The sequence below is a fragment of the Rutidosis leptorrhynchoides genome, chromosome 3 (assembly GCF_046630445.1).
Source record: "Rutidosis leptorrhynchoides isolate AG116_Rl617_1_P2 chromosome 3, CSIRO_AGI_Rlap_v1, whole genome shotgun sequence".
NCBI lineage: Eukaryota > Viridiplantae > Streptophyta > Magnoliopsida > Asterales > Asteraceae > Rutidosis > Rutidosis leptorrhynchoides.
In genome coordinates this window covers 520,733,429-520,755,368 of record NC_092335.1, presented here as the reverse complement: position 1 = coordinate 520,755,368, position 21,940 = coordinate 520,733,429, and the positions used below count along the sequence as shown (strand labels likewise).

Genomic DNA, 21,940 nt, shown 5'->3' with positions numbered 1-21,940 from the left:
AACGAATGATAACCACCGCCGTGGGTACGGCCGTGGCCGATCACCTTTCTAACAACAACAACAACAACAATGGAGCCGGAAACTCAAACGAGGGATGCTCCTATAAAGCTTTCATGAAGTACAATCCTTCCACTTTCGATGGAACCGGAGGACCGGTTGTGCTCACCCGATGGTTTGAGCAAACAGAAGCCGTTTTTAGCATAAGCGGTTGTCTGGACCAAGACAAAGTCAAATATTCCACCCACACTTTTGCCGGTATCGCCCTCACATGGTGGAATACGTATGTGCTGTCGGTGGGTATCGATGAAGCTCACACTCTCTCATGGGCCGACTTAAAGAAAAAGATGATCACCGAATACTTCCCGCGCGAAGAGACCCGTAAGCTCGAACACGAACTAAGAACTTTAAAAGCGGTCGGGAATGACCTAAAGGCATATAATCAACGATTTTCTGAGCTATCCTTGATGTGCCCAAACCTCGTGACCCCCGAACCTCTAAGGGTTGAACTTTACATGGATGGTCTTCCCAAGAGCATCAAACAAGGAGTAATGTCATCCAAACCCAGTAATCACCAAGAGGCCCTGAATATGGCCCGTCAATTGATCGAAACGGTAGACGAGATTGAAGTGCCGGCACCTAAAGCCGAGGATGAGTCGGGTGACAACAAAAGAAAATGGGAAGCCCCCCAATCGAGCAACTACAACAACAACTTTGCCAAGGAACCTCTCACCCCCGTCGGCAAGAAAAGTTATGCCGGGACACGACCTTTTTGCAACAAATGCCACAAGCATCATTTTGGTGAATGTGGCAAGCTAATTTGCCATCGGTGCCAAGGTAGTGGTCATATTGCCAAGTATTGTGGAAGTACCGCCCCCGTCACTCAAAAGGGGCCCGACGCACCAAAGCCGAGTATTTGCTACAAATGTGGCCAATCGGGTCATTTTAGGAATGAATGCCCAAAGAATAAAGCAAAAACCAACGCGCGCCGTTGAACTTACAACATCGACACCTAGGATGCCCGAGATGATGATGGACTAGTCACGGGTACGTTTCTTCACAACAAACCGTATATTTCATACTTATTCGATTCGAGTACCGTTAGACGTTTTATAACCAAGGATTTGACTCGTGCTCTTTATATTCCACCTCTTTCCCCCAGATACTACTTAGACGATTTAAGTGACCGACGGAAAATATTGTGTGCCTATAAATTTTATCGGAGGATATGCGTTAAGAAATTGGACTCGACACCTATAGAACTAAGGAACTCAAAACCTATTCATTAAGGAGAAATTGTTGCCCTACAATTATGTATAGATTATTGTGAACTAAGTAACTTTCGGTTGGAAACCAATACTCTCTTCCTCGTATCCATTACCTCATGATTATTTGCGTGGATCCCGTGTATTCCAAATCGACCTCCGTTCTGGTTATCATCAATTGGGGGTTAAGGGAGACGATGTCTCCTAAGCCATTTTCCGAGCTCGCAACGTTAGTTGTAAATCCCTCTTAGTACCGTTTGATTTATTTAGGACTCCGTCCGTATTCATGAACCTCCTAAACCACGTATGCAACTTATCTAGACAAAGCTGTTATCGTATTTATGGATGACATCTTAACTTATTTAAGTAAAGAAGGGAAACGAACAACATCACCATCTTACGCTCGAACTTTTGAGAAAAGAGCAACTCTATACCAAATTCTCCGAGTGAGAATTTCTGTTGAACGAAGTCCAATTTTCTAGACCATGATGTTAATGGTCAAGGCATTACAATCAATCTCGAAATCAAGCCACATGTAATTAGGAAACTCTACCAACTCGGACTTGTATTCGTAAAAATCTTAGATCTTGTCTGTTATTACCGAAGATTCATTTCTGACTTTTCTCGTGTTACACGACTTTTAAACTCGTTAACTCACTAAGGAAAACTTTAAACCTCTCCGTGTTCGAACCTTGAGCGTGATTCTTCACACCAACATTTCTAGTTAAAATCGTATAGCAACAGATGGAACTCAAACATGGAAATATTTATACATGAACGTCGAAAGGCATACTCTCTCGACTCAAAATTTACGTAACTAAAATTCGTTATTTTGCACGAAGAATTCGAATACTAAACTGTAGATCCGATCAATATTCTCGTCATCACGTACCACACTACATACCTCTGTTATTTCACCGTTACCGTCTGATATTACTGGAAACTAAGATAACACACAATCCAATAATACTTCACTCTTCTTTGACTTAACGCCCTTGTGTTTCTGATAATCGGCCAACTATTATTCAAGTCTGAACTATACAACTACGTGTACTATCTCGTTTCTCTTTCAGGCTTCAACTTTTGACAACTAGAGGCACGTTATGGCAACCTCGAGATGCAAGCTCATCCTATTCTAAGTCCTCATTTCACTCCTATCTTTATCGCTCGCATTTCCGTTTAAAGAAACTCCTTGTAACATTTCTCCATGGATAGAGAAATTCCTCATATTACATTAGTATTCGCCACGAGGGTGAATAGTCCTAACGAACATTTTTTTTCGAACCCTAACTGACTTGTTCAAACTTATCCTAAGAGATTCCATTCCAACACGGAGTATCATTGTCAATTATCCCGTATCGAAATACTCGTTTCGCCTCTAGTTTTACAAGAAACCTTGGAGACCCGCTTAGACATGAGTACCGCGTACCACCTACAAACAGACGAACCGAACAAACGAACGATTTACATCTTCGAAAGACATGTTTCAAACTTGCATGGTCGCTTTTAGTAGATCCCTCTTACAACAGTAGTTACCACTCGTGTGTTCACATGCACTTTCCGAAACCCTATATGACCGCTAATGTCATACCCCTATTCGTTGGACCAAAGAATGTGGCAAACAAAACACCGAATCTTAACTCATCCAAGAAACAACAATTGAGATAATCCAAGTCCGAGAAGGGCTCGAGACGACCCGTAGTCGCCCAAAAGAGTCATACCAAACTTAGATGAAAACCTCACAAATCCCAGTGTGTAACCGTGTAATATTGAGAAACCGCACCTTGGAAAGGTGTAATCCATTTTGGGAAATCGAGAAAGGCTATATCCGCAATATCGAACCTTTTGAAACCTTGGGGCGTATTGGAACCGCTTCCTATCGTTTAGAACTTCCGACTCAATTAAGTTGCCGTTTACCCTACATTTCGTGTAACAAACTTAGAAACGTGTCCTGCGGAACAGGAACGTGCAATCCTTCTAGATGCACCAACTATTGATGACAAACTCCTCCTCATAGGAAAAACCGGCTGAACTTGTGGATCGTAAAACCAAGCCCTAATACAACGTAACACCCCGACTATCCGGATTCGTGGAATGTCCAAGAAAGTACCTTCAATCATTCGTAGAGTTACTACACTAGGTCTCGAGTAAGAGACATCGACTATTACTTCCAACTAAATTTCGGGACGAAATTTCTTTTAAGGTGTGGATAATGTAACATCCCGCGTTTTTCCGTTAAATTATTTTAACACCGTCTTTTTTTTTTAAAATAACATCCCTCGTCACCTATACTCGTGCACTTCGTTAACTAGTGTTCATGATAATCCCGTTACTCGATTATAACATCTCTCGTTAACTTGCGTTTTAAAAATATTCGTTTGGTTATTTCCCGCACCCGACAACAAACTTGAGGGACTAATCTCGCCACTCGGGTAAACTTGGCTAACTAGTGACTCCTCACCACCACACACTTCATTTCACCATCTTCTTCCTCTTTTTCTTTCTTCCTTTTCTCTCAAGAACACAAACACAAAATTCATCATCTAATTTTGATCTTGGAAGCTCACAACAAATCCGATTACATATTCTTGATCCTCTCATCATCCTCTTCGATTTGATGCTAACTACTTCGATTTTGGGTAACATTTCTAAAACACTAGATTTCTTTAAATTTGTGTTCTTGACTTAAAAGTGTGTTAATTAGTGTCTATGGCTCATTGTGATGTCGTGTATGTAATTTGTATGCTCGATTTGTTGTTTTTGGTGTAACTAGTTCATTATGAAAATTACTTGCTAAATCCTTGATTTTGGATGATCAAATGTTATTAGATTGTTAATGTACATGTTTTAAAAGTGTTACTAGTATCATTAGCTTCATTTTGATGTATAGATTGATTAAAGAAACTTCATAAACGCGATTATTGATTTTGTAAACTTTTGGTTAGGGTTTGACAACTCTTAAAACGAACTTTTGATGCGTTGAATGCTTGTTAATGTTATTGATAAGTGTTTAGTTGTATTACATGTTTCATTACCTTCAAAACGGCATATCATATGTATAAATCGGATTCCCGAAACTTAAATTGCAATTGATGAACTTGAAACTTGAAAATAAACCTCTATTGATCACTTGACGGGATTTCGGTTATTGTATATGATGTTTTTGCTTGATGAAAAGTGCTTAGTTGTATTCCTCGTCAAAATACCTTTCCAACGATATATGATAGGCATTATAAGTGTTTGCGGGTCAATTGTTGTGTTAGAATTGATTTTGGCTCGTGCATACTTGTGGAAAAACATAAACAGACCTGCACAGATGGTGGCGCGGCGCGCCCCATCCCCGCGCGGCGCGCAGATGTACCTGGTCAGATTCTGACCTCCTCGTCCCATTTCACGTGAAATGTTTGATGACCTACGGACCTCCGATTCACATGAAACTTGTTTTAATACACTTGTATATGAATAATTAGCATAGAAAAATAGTCCGGGACCTGACCCGAACATGTTGACTTTTTCGTTGACTTTGACCCGACCAAGTTTGACTTTTTGTCAAACTTAACCAATTAATTATGCAATCTTTCTAACATGATTCTATACTTGTATCTTGCATGAAACTTGACAATTTTCTTCACATGCTACATAATCGAGTCGTGTCGAGCCATAGGACTAATTGAACAACTTTGACCCTTCGTGACTATCGTTATTGATACAACCTACTTGTTTAGGTCGAGATTAGCTTTGTCCTTGCACGCGTTTACTCGTTGAAGTACTTTATTAACTCTTGCGCTCAAGGTGAGATCATAGTCCCACCTTTTCAACAACTTTTATACTTTTAAATCGTGGGCTGAGAAAACATATACTTTGTTACATCTTGTACTACTTACTTTTATGTTTTGAACACAAGTGTGAAAACAAACATTCCACGTGCGAGTTAGAACAAAAATGCCTCAATTCGATTATCATTAGTTACACTTGCAGGGTGTAAGCGAGAACTTATATTGTGTGGCCATACGGGTTTAACAAACCCTCATTCGGACGGTTCGCTACCGTTATGCGGATGAAATATATTTTTGTGTTTTAGTGTGGGTTCTAGCGCTGTGTGATGGGGTAACGTTGGTTAAGTTTTGATAATTGAGTGCTCGCGTATAACAACACTTTTGGAATGCAAATGATTTGGATAATCTACGTTATGGAAATACAAAATCTTGTGGTTCAAAAACAACGTTTAATACTTACTAAACCTATGATTTCACCAACGTTTTCGTTGACAGATTCTTCTATGTTTTCTCAGGTTTTGAATGCTTAGTGATACATGCTTCCGCACTCTTTTGATACTTGCTTGGATGTCGAGTATACATGCATTTTGGAGCATCTTTTGAACTTATTTAAACTGTGTCGCATAGTTTTCATTTGTACTTATAACGTTGTAACTTAACTTGTGGTCAATTATCTTTGTAAACTTTGAAACAATCTTTACACTTGAATGGATGCGACATATTTTGGGTCAAACGTCTGTTTTAAAGACTTATGACCAGGTAATGGGACCTACGTAGTCGACGCCGTCACTTGACGATTTGTCGGGGTCGCTACATTTAAACAAAGCTTAACGCTATATTAGTTTTAATTTATAAAAATACAAATATATAAATAAGTAATATTATTATTATAAAGGGGGGTTTTTACCGTTTAATGACCGGTTTGTCGATTTTAAAACTTTAGTCGCAGTTAAAACCTAATGTAAAATATTAAAAATAAATATAACTTAATTTAAAGCGTAAAGTAAATAACGATAATGAAATTGCGATAAATAAAAGTGAGATAAAATAAAATTGCGATAATTAAAAAGTACGATAATTAAAAGTGCAATTAAATACAATGACAATAAATAAAAGTGCGATAATTAGAAGTGCAATTAAATGTAAAATAAAGGAAATTAAATATGAAATAAAATAATTATGCTTATTTAAACTTCCGTAATCATGATGTTTGACTTGTTGATTTTAGTTTTATGCCCATGGGTTAATTGTCCTTTGTCCTGGATTATTCAATATGTCCGTCTGGTTTTTGTCCATAACAGTCCATCAGTCATAAATATAAAATGCGAGTATCCTCATCAAATTATCCTTATACCCGAAGTCAAATATTCCAACTAATTGGGGACTTAAACTGTAACAAGGTTTTAATACTTTGTTTAATAATTACACCAGGATATCGACTGCGTGTAATCCAAGGTTTAATACTTTGTTAACAATTACGCCAAGTGTCCTTGTACATAATTTCACCCCTGTTTTAATAATTCCATAGACTATTAATTCATTCCCGTGTCCGGTTAAATGAACGATTATTCGTACATATAAATACCCCGCCCATCGTGTCCGATCGAGTGTGTATGGTTATTTATAGGGACGTCCAATTGTAAATCTTTATATTAAAATTAACAAACTATCATTTAGTTAAACAAATATAAAGCCTATTAATAGCCCATAGTCTAATTTCCACAAGTGTCGTTCTTTTGTCCAAACCCCAATTATGGTACAAAGCCCAATTACTCAATTTTAGTAATTAGCCCAACATCATGATTACTTCGTTTTAAATAAGCATAATAATAACTTAGCTACGAGACATTAATGTAAAAAGGTTGAACATAACTTACAATGATTAAAAATAGCGTAGCGTTACACGGACAGAATTTCGACTTACACCCTTACAACATTCGCTAACATACCCTTATTATTAGAAATTAAAATTAAAATTAAAATTAAAATATAAATTATATATATATATATATATATATTTACGTATATAGATAGAGAGGATGGATATATGGATATTTAAAACGTCGAATTGCGCTGACTTTTATAGGCATTTTTGTCCAGGGAGACTCCGCGATTCGCGACCTTTTTGGCCTTCAAACTCCGCAACTCGCGGAGTTTGTTTCTACAGCTCATCTCATTTTGGAACCTTTCTTGCCGACGGTTTTAATATATAAATATAATATATATATATAATTTATATAATTAATTATATATTATATTATATTTATATACATAGTTAACTTGTAATTTTTAGTCCGTTGCGTCGAGCGTTGAGAGTTGACTCTGGTCCCGGTTCCGGATTTTCGAACGTCCTTGCGTACAATTTAATATCTTGTACTTTGCGTTTTGAATCTTGTACTCTTGTAATTCTGAGACGTTTCTTATCAATAATTGGAACCTCTTTGATTGTATTTTGTACTTTTGAACTTTTTGGTCGTTTGCGTCTTCAATTCGTCGAATCTATCTTTTGTCTTCACCTTTTATTATTTAAACGAATATCACTTGTAAATAGAACAATTGCAACTAAAAGCTTGTCTTTCTTGAGGAATAATGCTATGAAATATATGTTCGTTTTTAACATTATCAGTTAGTTGCCTTCTTTTGCACGATGAAAGGTTCGATGGGATTATTAATGCTTAAGCATCGAGCTTTAATCTTTTCACAGGAGCTTCGACATCCCTTATCTATGCACTGATCATGTACACCTTGTAACTCCTGTTCACAGACTTTCTTGGCAAAAGAAACTTCACTATTGATGAATGAAGGGAAAGTGACAGGAGGTTTGTTTGCAGTAATTGAAAGGTTGGAAGTATTTTTTGGTGAAAAGTTTGAAGTGTTGGATGTATTATTTGGTGGAGTGTTTGAAAGGGTAGGATAGTCTTTTGAGTTATAGTTAAAAGGTGTCTTTTGTTTATCGGAGGAAGGGATGGTAGCAGGTGAATTCATATTGAACAAAGGAGATTTTTGTGAAATACTGTTTTTGGGTACAAACAAAATCTTTTTAATTTCCTCAGCAGCTTTAGAGCTCTCATTACATAAAGCATTGTTGACTTTTTCCAAAGAAAAATGAATCTCATTAGGTTCATCTGTAACTATCTTAGTTACCTTTTCAGGAGTTTTAAAATTTGAATTTTGTTCCCCAACGGTGTTATTGGGTAGCTCCACCTCCGGTTGAGTTTCCGGTATAACTTGCACCGATTCCGTCGAGGGTGTTGTATTCTTGCACTGCTTCTGCTCATTCATTGCCATAAGAGTAAATAACAGAGCATCATTGTAATCATTAATTAATTCGATAGAAATAATTTCAATAGGTTCATTTTGAATAACTTCTTCAATCCATAACCTGCAAGTTGAATAACAGAGCATCATTCTATTCCTATACTCATTTCTATTCCTCTAATTATACCAACCAAGGCAAGCATGCCCTAAGTTATAGCAGGGGTCTAAAATAAGCGGTACCGTCAAAAATCCAAAATTTTCATTATCCCCGCTATAATTCTCCCAAAATTAAAAACCTTACATCCCTCCAAGATTTTTCAATTAACTTGTATTCTTTTCTCCACTTTGATTCCAAAATAAAACCATAAAACCACCGCAATGACCACGCCACTCCTTGTTAATTCCTTGATATTCTCGAGATTTAAGGTACGCCTAGTATTTTGGGTTTATTTTTTTTCTTAATACAGTTTATTCAATTTACTTCAAATGTTACTCTTCAAGTGTAGAGTATGCTCCAAATATGAAAGAGATGAATCATGTTTAGAAAGAAAATATCGATTGTTGATAATTTTGACTATTTTGGCCACTATCTCCTTGTATGTTTGTAGATAATATATAATATATCTACTTGCTTTAAAAAAAAAAAAAATGATTTTGAGTTTTTGATGTTGCATTGCTTAATGAGAAGTTAACTATGTGATAACTTTAACACATACAATTGATTGCTTAGTATTTTTAAGATGTACTATTAGTTAAGTAAAATCATTCTTGACTAAATATGATTAATTTGTTGAGCTGGGAGCTTGTATAGAAGGAGAATGTTTGTTAGTGTTGTTGATCATGTCAGATTGATACCTCAACTTCTGTTAGATTATTAGTTACACAGTTATTTGTAGCATTTGTTGTTCTTTCCCTCTGATTGCATAAATTGGATCTACACCCGGTTTTTATAATTCAATCACCTGGAACTCAAACTCGAAGCTTTTGTTATGTCTTTGATATGATAAGTTACATCTCTTAGATATCATGTGCATTCTCCACATTCAGTTTATTTATTATGTGTCTTCTTTGTTTTCCATTATTATCAGGTTGATGGTCTTATTTGGCTCATGGAAGGAAACAATACAGGGAATCTTGGAAATCTAGGTTAGTATCTATAAATATAAAGACAAAATTGCTGAAATAGTCCCTGTGGTTTGTACCAAAACGCTGGTTTAGTCCCTGTGCTTTTTTTTGATGGATTTGGTCCCGGTGGTTTGTAAAAGTTGCTGATTTAGTCCCTCTGACCGACGATCGTCAAAAAATGCCGTTAACTCCAGTCATGTGCCAGACATGTGAGGGTATTTTCGTCAGTTTCTTTCATTTATTAGCAAAATTGCTGAAATGGTCCCTGTGGTTTGTACTAAAATTGTTGAATTGGTCCCTGTGATTTGTACTAAACTTGCTGAATTGGTCCCTGTGATTTGTACCAAATCACAAATTCCATAATTAACACAAATTCATGATCTGTACATTTCAGCTATATTCATAAATATATATAAATAATACTCTGTAATATTGTTCCTATAAACACAAATATAAATTAAACGCCACCAAATTCATCAAAATCAATAATAAAAAGACTGTTAGTATTTGACATTTTATTCTTCATTGGAACCCCTTTACAATCGACACATTCACACACAAATACATAGAGAACCTGTTAAACTTTTTTGCTTCTAAAATGAAATCAAATTAATAATAAACCCATTTAATTTCAAACCCATTTTCAATTAAGATCTGCAATCGGACATCAGATCTGAAATCAAAGATCGATTGTTGCTACAAATCTGAAAAGCGATAAGATCTACAAACCGATTAGATCTACAAATTTGAAACTCGATTGTTGCAGCTCTCGTCAGAGAAAACGAACGTTCGCCGGAGATGGTGACGGTGGTGGAAGTGAATTTAATTAATTTCAGATTAATGAGCTAAGGATGCAGATGAGAGGAAAAGGAGGGCGGTGGTGGAAGTGAATTTAATTAATTTATGTTTGGTGTTGATTAGGATTTGATTATTTGATTTTAATAAGTTCTTGTAATGTTTAATGGAAATGAATTTGGTGTTCTTGAGAGTTTTAATTTTCCAGATCTGTTGGTTATTTTCCAGATCTGTTGGTGCCGGCGGTTTTCGATTGAAGGTATCAACTTAGTAATTTGCAATTGAATGTGAAAATGGTGGATTTGAGTATAATTTAGAGTTTATAATTTGTATATTTATCTGAGTACGAAACCCAGATTCATATTCGATTTTTTTTATAAATTTTTTTTGCATATATGAAATTATATTTATTAATTGGTTTGAATAATATGAATAGATTTTGAAGAATCTGATGTGAATTTGAGTATAATTTAGAGTTTATAGTTTGTAGGTTTATTAAAATGAATTTAGGGTTTGTTCATGTTTTTTTGGCGATAAAGATGAAGGTGAGGAAGAAAACATTTTTAGAATAAAGATTTCAGCAATTTTTTTACAAACCACGGGGACCATTTTAGCAATTTTGGTACAAACTACAGGGACGATTTCAGCAATTTTTTAAATAAAGGAAAGAAACTGACGAAAATACCCTCACATGTCTGGCACATGACTGGAGTTAACGGCATTTTTTGACGGCCGTCGGTCAGAGGGACTAAATCAGCAACTTTTACAAACCACCGGGACCAAATCCATCAAAAAAAAAGCACAGGGACTAAACTAGCGTTTTGATACAAACCACAGGGACTATTTCAGCAATTTTGTCAAATATAAATATATTCAAATAAATTAAAGGTGACCAAATGGGTGGGTTGGTGACCGGTGGAAACTGGACAGTGTCTACAACCTGACATGAGACATTTTTATGCACTCAAAAAACTGTTTAAAAAACTTGAGACTAGATTGACTAGTTACCTTTTAAGCTTGGGTTTATCAGTATTTTATGTTGTGTGACTGACTATCAGTGTATTGTCATAGTTTACTGAATCAGAATTATGATGACAGAGCAATGCTAATCTCTCTTTTTTGTACTCAGGTGAATTAACCATGCTTGAACTTGCAAAAATGTGAAAGAGGTCAGTTCTGAAGTTTACTACTAGTACTATAAGTGATTTCAGATCTGACATGTAACAAATCTTTTTGGGTTTGGACGGCGTCACAGCGCAATTGCTTATCTTTCTGGTCAAGGTGAGACTGAATATTGTTGTATCGGTAACAATTTTTTATGTTGGAATATTGCTGAAGATACTGTAACATAGCTGCTGGGAGGAGCAAGGTATGCAGCTATTGGTATTGCAGATATCATTTTTTTTCCTTCTCTATTTCACATGTTTGTTTGTTGATGGCTGGTATTTCAGAGTATTGAACTTTACCTGCAACTGTTAGAATTCTTTGAACTTATCCACTTTTGGTTTTCATTTCCAGATGCAATGAAGGGATTGAGGTTGCTTGGAACTAAGTGATGTTAAGATGACTCAATGTTATTTTTCGAAAACTTGGAGATATTCACCTCTAGAAGTTTGAGTCAGCAAGTCATGTTCCTCTTGATTTACCCTTTCTAAAGTTTAAGTTTCATGTGAATATATGATATGTTAATTATCCTCTTGATTTGTGGATAATTTGATTGTGGCTTGTAATAATGTCAACTGATGAAGACACGCTTAAACTGAAACAAGCAGATATTGATACCCATATAATTCTCGATAAACATTTGTTGGTTCATGCAGCATCGCTATTTCAAACACATACCAAACCCATTACGGTAAGCATCTTCAGCTTGACATCTGCTTTCTGAATATTTTTCACATGTATGTGAGGTAGAAAGTTTCAGTTTTTACTTTTTAGCACTCTACTGTCTGTAGAAAAGAAAAGGTTTGTGCTACTTACATTCTAAAGGATTTAAGATTTGAAAAAATGCTAAGTTGGATGGGATGTACTTTGATATATAAACCATATAGATATGGATAAGTTAGTTTGTACTGTGCTATATACTTATTTCATCTGTATGCAAGTAGATAGATGCACATAATGTTAGTTATAAATTGTAGGAAAAATGGTCTTTTTTTTTTTTTTTTTTCTTATCGTGCAAATGTCTGACCTGACCACTGATCTTTTAATGGTGGTGATAAGTTTCACACATTTTTTTTACACAAATTTCTTAGTGTTGATGCTTATTATTGTTTTTAGTATAATTTTAATTTATTTGTGTTGATTGTGTTTCTCCCTGCTGATAGTTCATTTTATCATCCACAATTCGGTGTCATTATGCGATGGCGTCAGTTATGGAGGAGATGCAGTTTCATAAAGAAACTGTTTTGAATCAAGGATGCAATTGCTTTGTTCCAGTAACGCTACCTGCTATGTTTTTGAGTTATATGCGTACCTGCTATATTTTTTTAATTAATTTGGATATGATTTCAAGGGCTGTGGATATGCTTACGTTTAATTCTACGAAATTAAGGCAAACTATACAGATTTTAAAGAACTTTCTAAAAAACTTAGTCACTCCATACACAAAACGGCACAAAACGGAATGCGAGTTCATATTTACTTTGTTAACCTAAATCAGTCTTGGCATCCTTTTCTTGCATACGAACTACCCTTGTTCCACATGGTATTAGTCTTAATTATCTCGAAGAAAAATAACAAGAACACATATAAAAGTATGTATAATAATATATGAGCTACAACTTTCACTTAAGCAATCTGACACAGTTTTGATTTGGAATATTAGGTTGGTTAGAGGGTCATTTATTATCAGCCAAAATATAATTTATTTTCTTCTAGCAAATTAAGCTAAAGTTAAGAATGCGGTTTCAAATTAGTCTATGGTGAAGGTGCTAGGTTAAGTTTATTGTGAGGTTTAGTTGCTATTTTGGGATAAAGTGGTATATCTGTTATTTTGATTTATACATATAGCTTAATTTGTAAACACTTCTAATTTTCTTAGCATATAGTGTATTTCTCATTTGCTTTAAATGCTTTATATGAAATTATGAATATGACTACTAACAATTACTATTGAGCTAATCCTGTTGTAGTTAAAAAGTACTTTGCAGATCAAGTATTGAAGAATCACAAGGAGTATCTCAGATGAACCACCTGATGAATCACAACAATTGAACAAGATGGCTTTCAACACCTTAAGAAAGCAGGTAACAAGTTACATTGTTTAATTGGTACAATTACCATTTTTGTATTAACTGGTTAGAAAAGTCTTTGACCAATTAATATTTTAATGCAAATCGATAGTCTCATTCAAGATATTTGGTTGTCAGCCTCTTTGGGTTTTTCACATTGTAGCAACCGTTCATCAATTTAGCAAAATAGTAGTGACAATTAACATTATTTGTATTGTGAAAATATAGGTGCTTTATCATGCTGACATAGAAACCGTTAGTTTTGGTAGCGGGTTTCCAAAAGGGATGTGCTAAGTGTCAGGCTGAGATGACGCGAAACAGTTTTGCTCTTGCACTTGGGGGCGCATGGTTTTTCCTTCTACGCTATGACATCAAAGATTTAACTATTTTTTCATGTTGAGTCGTGTGAATATAGTGTAATTCATTCAGGGAAGTTGTGGTGTGATAGCTGTTCCATTTAACCTAAAGGTACAACACATCAAACTATAGGTGGTATAGTTGGTGAGTCTAATGGGTTGGGTAACAGGGCAAACTGATTCCGGTTAAATGGGTTTTTATAATATGGGTTTCTACTAGCCAGGTTGTGCTGATACCCATGCACTTTTTGAATTTTATGAATGATCGTTACATTATCATTTTTTTGGTTATAACAGCTTAGAAGGTTATGTGCATTATGAGCACACCCAAACTTTAGACCCATCTTTACACATTGGGATTTTTGCCAGTTCTTCTAACTTGACCCATTAGAGATATTTATAACTTATATTAACATATTTACTCATAACCTGGTCACATTCCTAGCATTAAATCGTACCTTCAACAGTTATTCTGATATCCCAGACGAATGTAACTTTGAATATCTTGTCTTTTTGCAGGTTTTCGAAGTCGGGTATAGGTACATAAATCTTTTAGATTCAACAAATATGTGCTACTACGTTTCAGAAGTTCTTGATGCGGGGAAAGGTACACCTTTGTTTATTGTAACCAAAAATCATCCGTGTTTAACAATGATAAAAATGTTGGGGAAAATATATGTGGTATACTTGGTATTGACTTGATCATGCAAATTAATAATGATAGAAACGTATTTGTTATCCTAGGTCTCGTCAGAAAACCATCCAAGCGAAGTATTTGTTCATTTGCCGCGGACAAAATGATGGGAATAATGATTAAGGAGAAAGTACGAGATCTCAAAGCAACATAAGTTGAATAATAATTCTATGTGGTAATATATGCATCTCGGGTTTCTTAAAAAAATGAGAATTTGGAGGAGTTAGACACGTTTTTTAGCGTTTTGTTTAAAGATGGGTCAAGTAGCAATCAACACGCGATGACAAAACTTCGAAGAGATACTTAAACGCCCAGATGACAGATATTCATTTCAAAAACAAAACAAAAAAAGAAATCATAACTCAATTGTAAGGTTTATATAAATGGTCATTTCTCTTGGCCAATACACCTTTAATTTTCATGCTCCGTTTCTGTATCATCACTCTGTTTTGTATAAGTTGTTACAATGTATTTCCATATAGGTTTCATATTAAAAATTGCATGTGTCATCAAATGGTTGCTTTAACATTATGGAATATATTCCATTTGGTTATTTTATTAGTTGTTATACACATTATTGGATCTTGTACTGATATATCAAGTTTGATTTTGATCATCTAGTAGCTGCACTTCTAGTATCTGTATGATTTTATTCTATACATTTTTTAAATTTTAGTTCTGTACACTTTTACAAATATTGAAACCTAAAAGTCTTTTATAAATTTGGTTCTATACATTTAACAAATAGCCGCACTTCTAGTAACTGCCCTACGCACTTAGTAGTGTATGAAATTTGGTTCTGTACACTTTTATAGATAATTAAAAGTTTTTTTGTTCAATACACGTGAACCCTAAAAGTAACAAAGGTACTTTTAGTTAAAGCATTGATATGAAGAGGTTCACATCTTCTCTTTGTTAGTTTAATCTTCGAAAACAAATATACCTAACCTTAAATTTAATTGACTCAATGAACTATATATAGATCACTTATGCACTGAAAAAGTTTTCGGATCTTCAAGTTTTGTTGCATCAGACAAGAAACATACCAATTTATGTTATAAAAACATCATGACTTGAGAATCATTAGGTCGATCTACTAGCCTAATATGCGATGTTCATAAGATAACCGAATTATAATAATTTATATTTATTAAGACACAAATTACCCATTCGTATTATTAAACAATCAATTTCTCCTAAAAACTTACATTAATATAACCTAAATATCAAATGTCTTAATATGTTTTGATGTAATACGACTATGACAAATAAATGTCCTATGATAGTATATTTAATATGACATTTATATAAGGTGTCCTATTAAATTAACACAATGCGACATCAAACCGTTAAATGTCTTATAAAGTCCCGTTTAATGATTCACAATTAAAGTGTCCTATGAAATCATATGATAATTAAGACCCTAAAAACTCATCCGTCATATTAAAGAATCAAAGTGTCCTAAAATTTTACAATGATAGGACCATAAATATCACATATCCTATTAGCTTATGATATAATACGACTATGACAAATAAATGTCCTATGATAGTTTATTTCATATGACTTTTATATAAAGTGTCATATTAAATTAACACATAATGCGACACTAAACCGTTAAATGTCTTATAAAGTTCCATTTTATGATTCACAATTAAAGTGTCCTATGAAATCATATGATAATTATAATTAACGTGTCCTAAAATTTTACAATGATACAACATAAATATCATATGTCCTGTTAGCTTATGTTATAATACGACTATGACAAATAAATGTCCTATTAGAGTTTATTTCATATGACTTTTATATAAGGTGTTCTATTAAATTAACATGTAATACTACACTATGCCGATAAATGTCTTATAAAGTACTATCTTATGGTTCACACTTAAAGTGTCCTATAAAATCATATGACCATTAAGCCAGAAAAATATCAATCAGTCATATTAAGTTCTATTATGTTCTACTATGACACGACTCACAAAAATAAACGTCATATAAAGGTACATTTCATATGACCGTCATATAATGTGTCTTAATAACATAAATTTATAGGACATAAGTACCAAAAGTCCTAACATGATACAATTTAAATTGGGTCGAGGTAATTTCTATAACATCATCGGAATCCTCATCGGGATCCGATTCATCGGAAAATTGGTAATCTTCCCAATATTTTGCTTCCTCGGCGGAAACACCATTGACCATTATTAACTTTGGTCCGTTGGTTGAGGATCTTCTTTTATTTAATCGATTTACTACAGGTATCAATATTTCTTCCTCCGGAACCTCTTCTTCTTCTGGTTCCTCCTCTTCCGATTCATCCTCTTCTGGTTCCTCTTCTTCCGGTTCCTCCTCTTCTGGTTCCTCCTCTTCCGGTTCCTCTTCGGGAATTTGTGAATCTTCCCAAAATATATTCGACTCTTCATTATTATTAAGTGAATCAATGGGATTTGTACTAGAGATAGACATCTATCACACAATATCAAACACGTTAAGAGATTAATATATCACATAATATTTACATGTTAATAATATATAGTTTCCAACAAAAAAAATGTTAAGCAATCGTTTTTGAAGAAAAAACGGTCGAAGTCCAGACTCACTAATGCATCCTAACAAACTCGGTAAGACACACTAATGCAATTTTCTGGTTCTCTAAGACCAACGCTCGGATACCAACTGAAATGTCCCGTTCATATTGATTATAAACGTTCCATATTAATTGATTTCGTCGCGAGGTTTTGACCTCTATATGAGACGTTTTTCAAAGACTGCATTCATTTTTAAAACAACCATAACCTTTAATTTATCTATAAAGGTTTAAAAAGCATTACGTAGATTATCAAATAATGATAATCTAAAATATACCGTTTACACACGACCATTACATAATGGTTTACAATAAGAATATATTACATCAAAAATAAGTTTCTTGAATGCAGTTTTTACATAATATCATACAAGCATGGACTCCAAATCTTGTCCTTATTTTAGTATGCAACAGCGAAAGCTCTTAATAATCACCTGAGAATAAACATGCTTAAAACGTCAACAAAAATGTTGGTGAGTTATAGGTTTAACCTATATATTATCAAATCATAATAATAGACCACAAGATTTCATATTTCAATATACATCCCATACATAGAGATAAAAATCATTCATATGGTGAACACCTGGTAACCGACATTAACAAGATGCATATAAGAATATCCCCTATCATTCCGGGAAATCCTTCGGACATGATAAAAACGAATTCGAAGTACTAAAGCATCCGGTACTTTGGATGGTGTTCGTTAGGCCCAATAGATCTATCTTTAGGATTCGCGTCAATTAGTAGATCGGTTTACTAATTCTTAGGCTACCAAGCAAAAGGGGCATATTCGGATTCGATCATTCACCCATATAATGTAGTTTCATTTACTTGTGTCTATTTCGTAAAACATTTATAAAACTGCATGTATTCTCATCCCAAAATATTAGATTTTAAAAGTGGGACTATAACTCACTTTCACAGATTTTTACTTCGTCGGGAAGTAAGACTTGGCCACTGGTCGATTCACGAACCTATAACAAATATGTACATATATATCAAAGTATGTTCAAAATATATTTACAACATTTTTAATACGTTTTACTGTTTTAAGTTTATTAAGTCAGTTGTCCTTGTTAGTAACCTACAACTAGTTGTCCATAATTAGATGTACAGAAATAAATCGATATATATTATCTTGAATCAATCCACGACCCAGTGTATACACGTTTCAGGCTAGATCACAACTCAAAGTATATATATTTTTGGAATCAACCTCAACCCTGTATTGCTAACTCCAACATTACTGCATATAGAGTGTCTATGGTTGTTCCAAATAATATATATAGATGGGTCGATATGATATGTCAAAACATTTGCATACGTGTCTATGGTATCCCAAGATTACATAATATATTAGAATACATGTATAATACAATATAAGTTAGCTAGGATATGACTAATATAGATTTGTTATCAATTTTCACGTAGCTACAACAAGCAAAAATAACGAATCTTGTTTTACCCATAACTTCTTCGTTTTAAATCCGTTTTGAGTGAATCCAATTGCTATGATTTAATATTGAACTTAAGTTTATGAATCTATACAGAAAAAGTATAAGTTTATAGTCGGAATTACAGGTTACAAGTCATTTTTGTAAAGGTAGTCATTTCAGTCGAAAGAATGACGTCTAGATGACCATTTTGGAAAACATACTTCCACTTTGAGTTTAACCATGATTTTTGGATATAGTTTCATGTTCATAAGAAAAATCATTTTCCCAGAAGAACAACTTTTAAATTAAAGTTTATCATAGTTTTTAATTAACTAACCCAAAACAGCCCGCGGTGTTTCTACAACGGCGTATATCCGGTTTTACGGTGTTTTTCGTGTTTTCCGGTTTTAAATCATTAAGTTAGCATATCATATAGATATATAACATTGTTTAGTTGATTTTAAAAGTAAAGTTAGAAGGATTAACTTTTGTTTGCGAACAAGTTTAGAATTAACTAAACTATGTTCTAGTGATTTCAAGTTTAAACCTTCGAATAAGGTAGTTTTATATATATGAATCGAATGATGTTATAAACATCATTACTACCTCAGGTTTTGTGGATAAACCTACTGGAAATTAGAAAAATAGATTTAGCTTCAAAGGATCCTTGGATGGCTTGAAAGTTCTTGAAGCAGAATCCTGACACGAAAACAAGTTCAAGTAAGATTTCCACTCGAAATAAGATTGTTATAGTTATAGAAATTGAATCAAAGTTTGAATATGAGTATTACCTTGTATTAGAAAGATATCTTACTGTAAATAAGAAAGATTTCTTGAAGTTGGATGATCACTTTACAAGATTGGAAGTAAGCTAGCAAACTTGGAAGTATTCTTGATTTTATGAAACTAGAACTTATAGAATTTATGAAGAACACTTAGAACTTGAAGATAGAACTTGAGAGAGATCACTTAGATGAAGAAAATTGAAGAATGAAAGTGTTTGTAGGTGTTTTTGGTCATTGGTATATGGATTAGATATAAAGGATGTGTAATTTTATTTTCATGTAAATAAGTCATGAATGATTACTCATATTTTTGTAATTTTATGAGATATTTCATGCTAGTTTCCAAATGATGGTTCCCACATGTGTTAGGTGACTCACATGGGCTGCTAAGAGCTGATCATTGGAGTGTATATACCAATAGTACATACATCTAAAAGCTGTGTATTGTACGAGTATGAATACGGGTGCATACGAGTAGAATTGTTGATGAAACTGAACGAGGATGTAATTGTAAGCATTTTTGTTAATTAGAAGTATTTTGATAAGTGTCTTAAAGTCTTTCAAAAGTGTATGAATACATATTAAAACACTACATGTATATACATTTTAACTGAGTCGTTAAGTCATCGTTAGTCGTTACATGTAAATGTTGATTTGAAACCTTTAAGTTAACGATCTTGTTAAATGTTGTTAACCCAATGTTTATTATATCTAATGAGATGTTAAATTATTATATTATCATGATATTATGATATATTACTATATCTTAATATGATATATATACATTTAAATGTCGTTACAACGATAATCGTTACATATATGTCTCGTTTCGAAAACCTTAAGTTAGTAGTCTTGTTTTTACATATGTAGTTCATTGTTAATATACATAATGACATGTTTACTTATCATTTATCATGATTAAACATAGTGTATCAATATCTTAATATGATTCATATGTATTTAGTAAGACGTTGTTATAACGATAATCGTTATATATATCGTTTCGAGTTTCTTAATTCAATAAACTCAATTTTATGTATATAACTCATTGTTAAAATACCTAATGAGATACTTACTTATCATAATATCATGTTAACTATATATATATAATCATATATATGTCATCATATAGTTTTTACAAGTTTTAACGTTTGTGAATCACCGGTCAACTTGGGTGGTCAATTGTCTATATGAAACCTATTTCAATTAATCAAGTCTTAACAAGTTTGATTGCTTAACATGTTGGAAACACTTAATCATGTAAATATCAATTTCATTTAATATATATAAACATGGAAAAGTTCGGGTCACTACATTATCAACCCCATCACCCAAGTGATCCATCCGTACACAAAACCATTTACTCGATTTATCTTTCCAACAAAGAATAGACTACCTGGTAGAACAAACACGTGGACACAACCGTCAAGATACTCATGAGAGAACACTACCACATCCTTGATCCTCCACCTTACCGCTTTCCCTTTCAGCGTTGGAACACTGACCACATACGCGCACACAAATTTAGACGAACCTAATTCTTTAACCCGAGTCAACTCCCATTGTACGGATGTTGTAATACCAATGACTCCCACAAGAATATCTCGTTTATCTTCACCGGTCAATTGCAACATAGTTGCCATTGGAGGTGATCTAACTGAAGTCTCGAAATCTCTAGTGCTTCTTAATCGACCAAACTGTTTAGTGGCTTCAACACTCCAACTCAAACCCGATTCCCCACTAGTTCCAAGTCTTCCTGAGCTCCCACTCAAACTAGATCCCTCAACAAAATCAGAAAGTTCAAGCATGCTAGGATTTCCGACCAAATACATGCAGTTTTATAAATGTTTTACGAAATAGACACAATTAAATGAAACTACATTATATGGGTGAATGATCGAAGCCGAATATGCCCCTTTTTCTTGGTAACCTAAGAATTAGTAAACCGATCTACTAATTTACGCGAATCCTAAAGATAGATCTAGTGGGCCTAACGAACCCCATCCAAAGTACCGGATGCTTTAGTACTTCGAATTCGTTTTTATCATGTCCGAAGGATTTCCTGGAATGATAAGGGATATTCTTATATGCATCTTGTTAATGTCGATTACCAGGTGTTCACCATATGAATGATTTTTATCTCTATGTATGGGATGTATATTGAAATATGAAATCTTGTGGTCTATTATTATGATTTGATAATATATACGTTAAACCTATAACTCACCAACATTTTTGTTGACGTTTTAAGCATGTTTATTCTCAGGTAATTATTAAGAGCTTCCGCTGTTGCATACTAAAATAAGGACAAGATTTGGAGTCCATGCTTGTATGATATTATGTAAAAACTGCATTCAAGAAATTTATTTTTGATGTAATATATTCTTATTGTAAACCATTATGTAATGGTCGTGTGTAAAAGGTATATTTTAGATTATCATTATTTGATAATCTACGTAATGCTTTTTAAACCTTTATAGATAAAATAAAGGTTATGGTTGTTTTAAAAATGAATGCAGTCTTTGAAAAACGTCTCATATAGAGGTCAAAACCTCGCGACGAAATCAATTAATATGGAACGTTTATAATCAATATGAACGGGACATTTCATTCATCTCACA

General features: G+C 33.9%; 1 long non-coding RNA gene across 1 annotated transcript; it reads left to right on the top strand.

The window, feature by feature from the left end:
- The first annotated feature begins 13,215 nt into the window (after positions 1-13,215).
- LOC139898321 (uncharacterized) lies at positions 13,216-14,414 on the top strand. The gene is made up of 3 exons (XR_011776960.1): positions 13,216-13,464; positions 13,678-13,917; positions 14,325-14,414. It is a non-coding gene; the product is annotated as an uncharacterized lncRNA (long non-coding RNA).
- Positions 14,415-21,940: the final 7,526 nt, after the last annotated feature.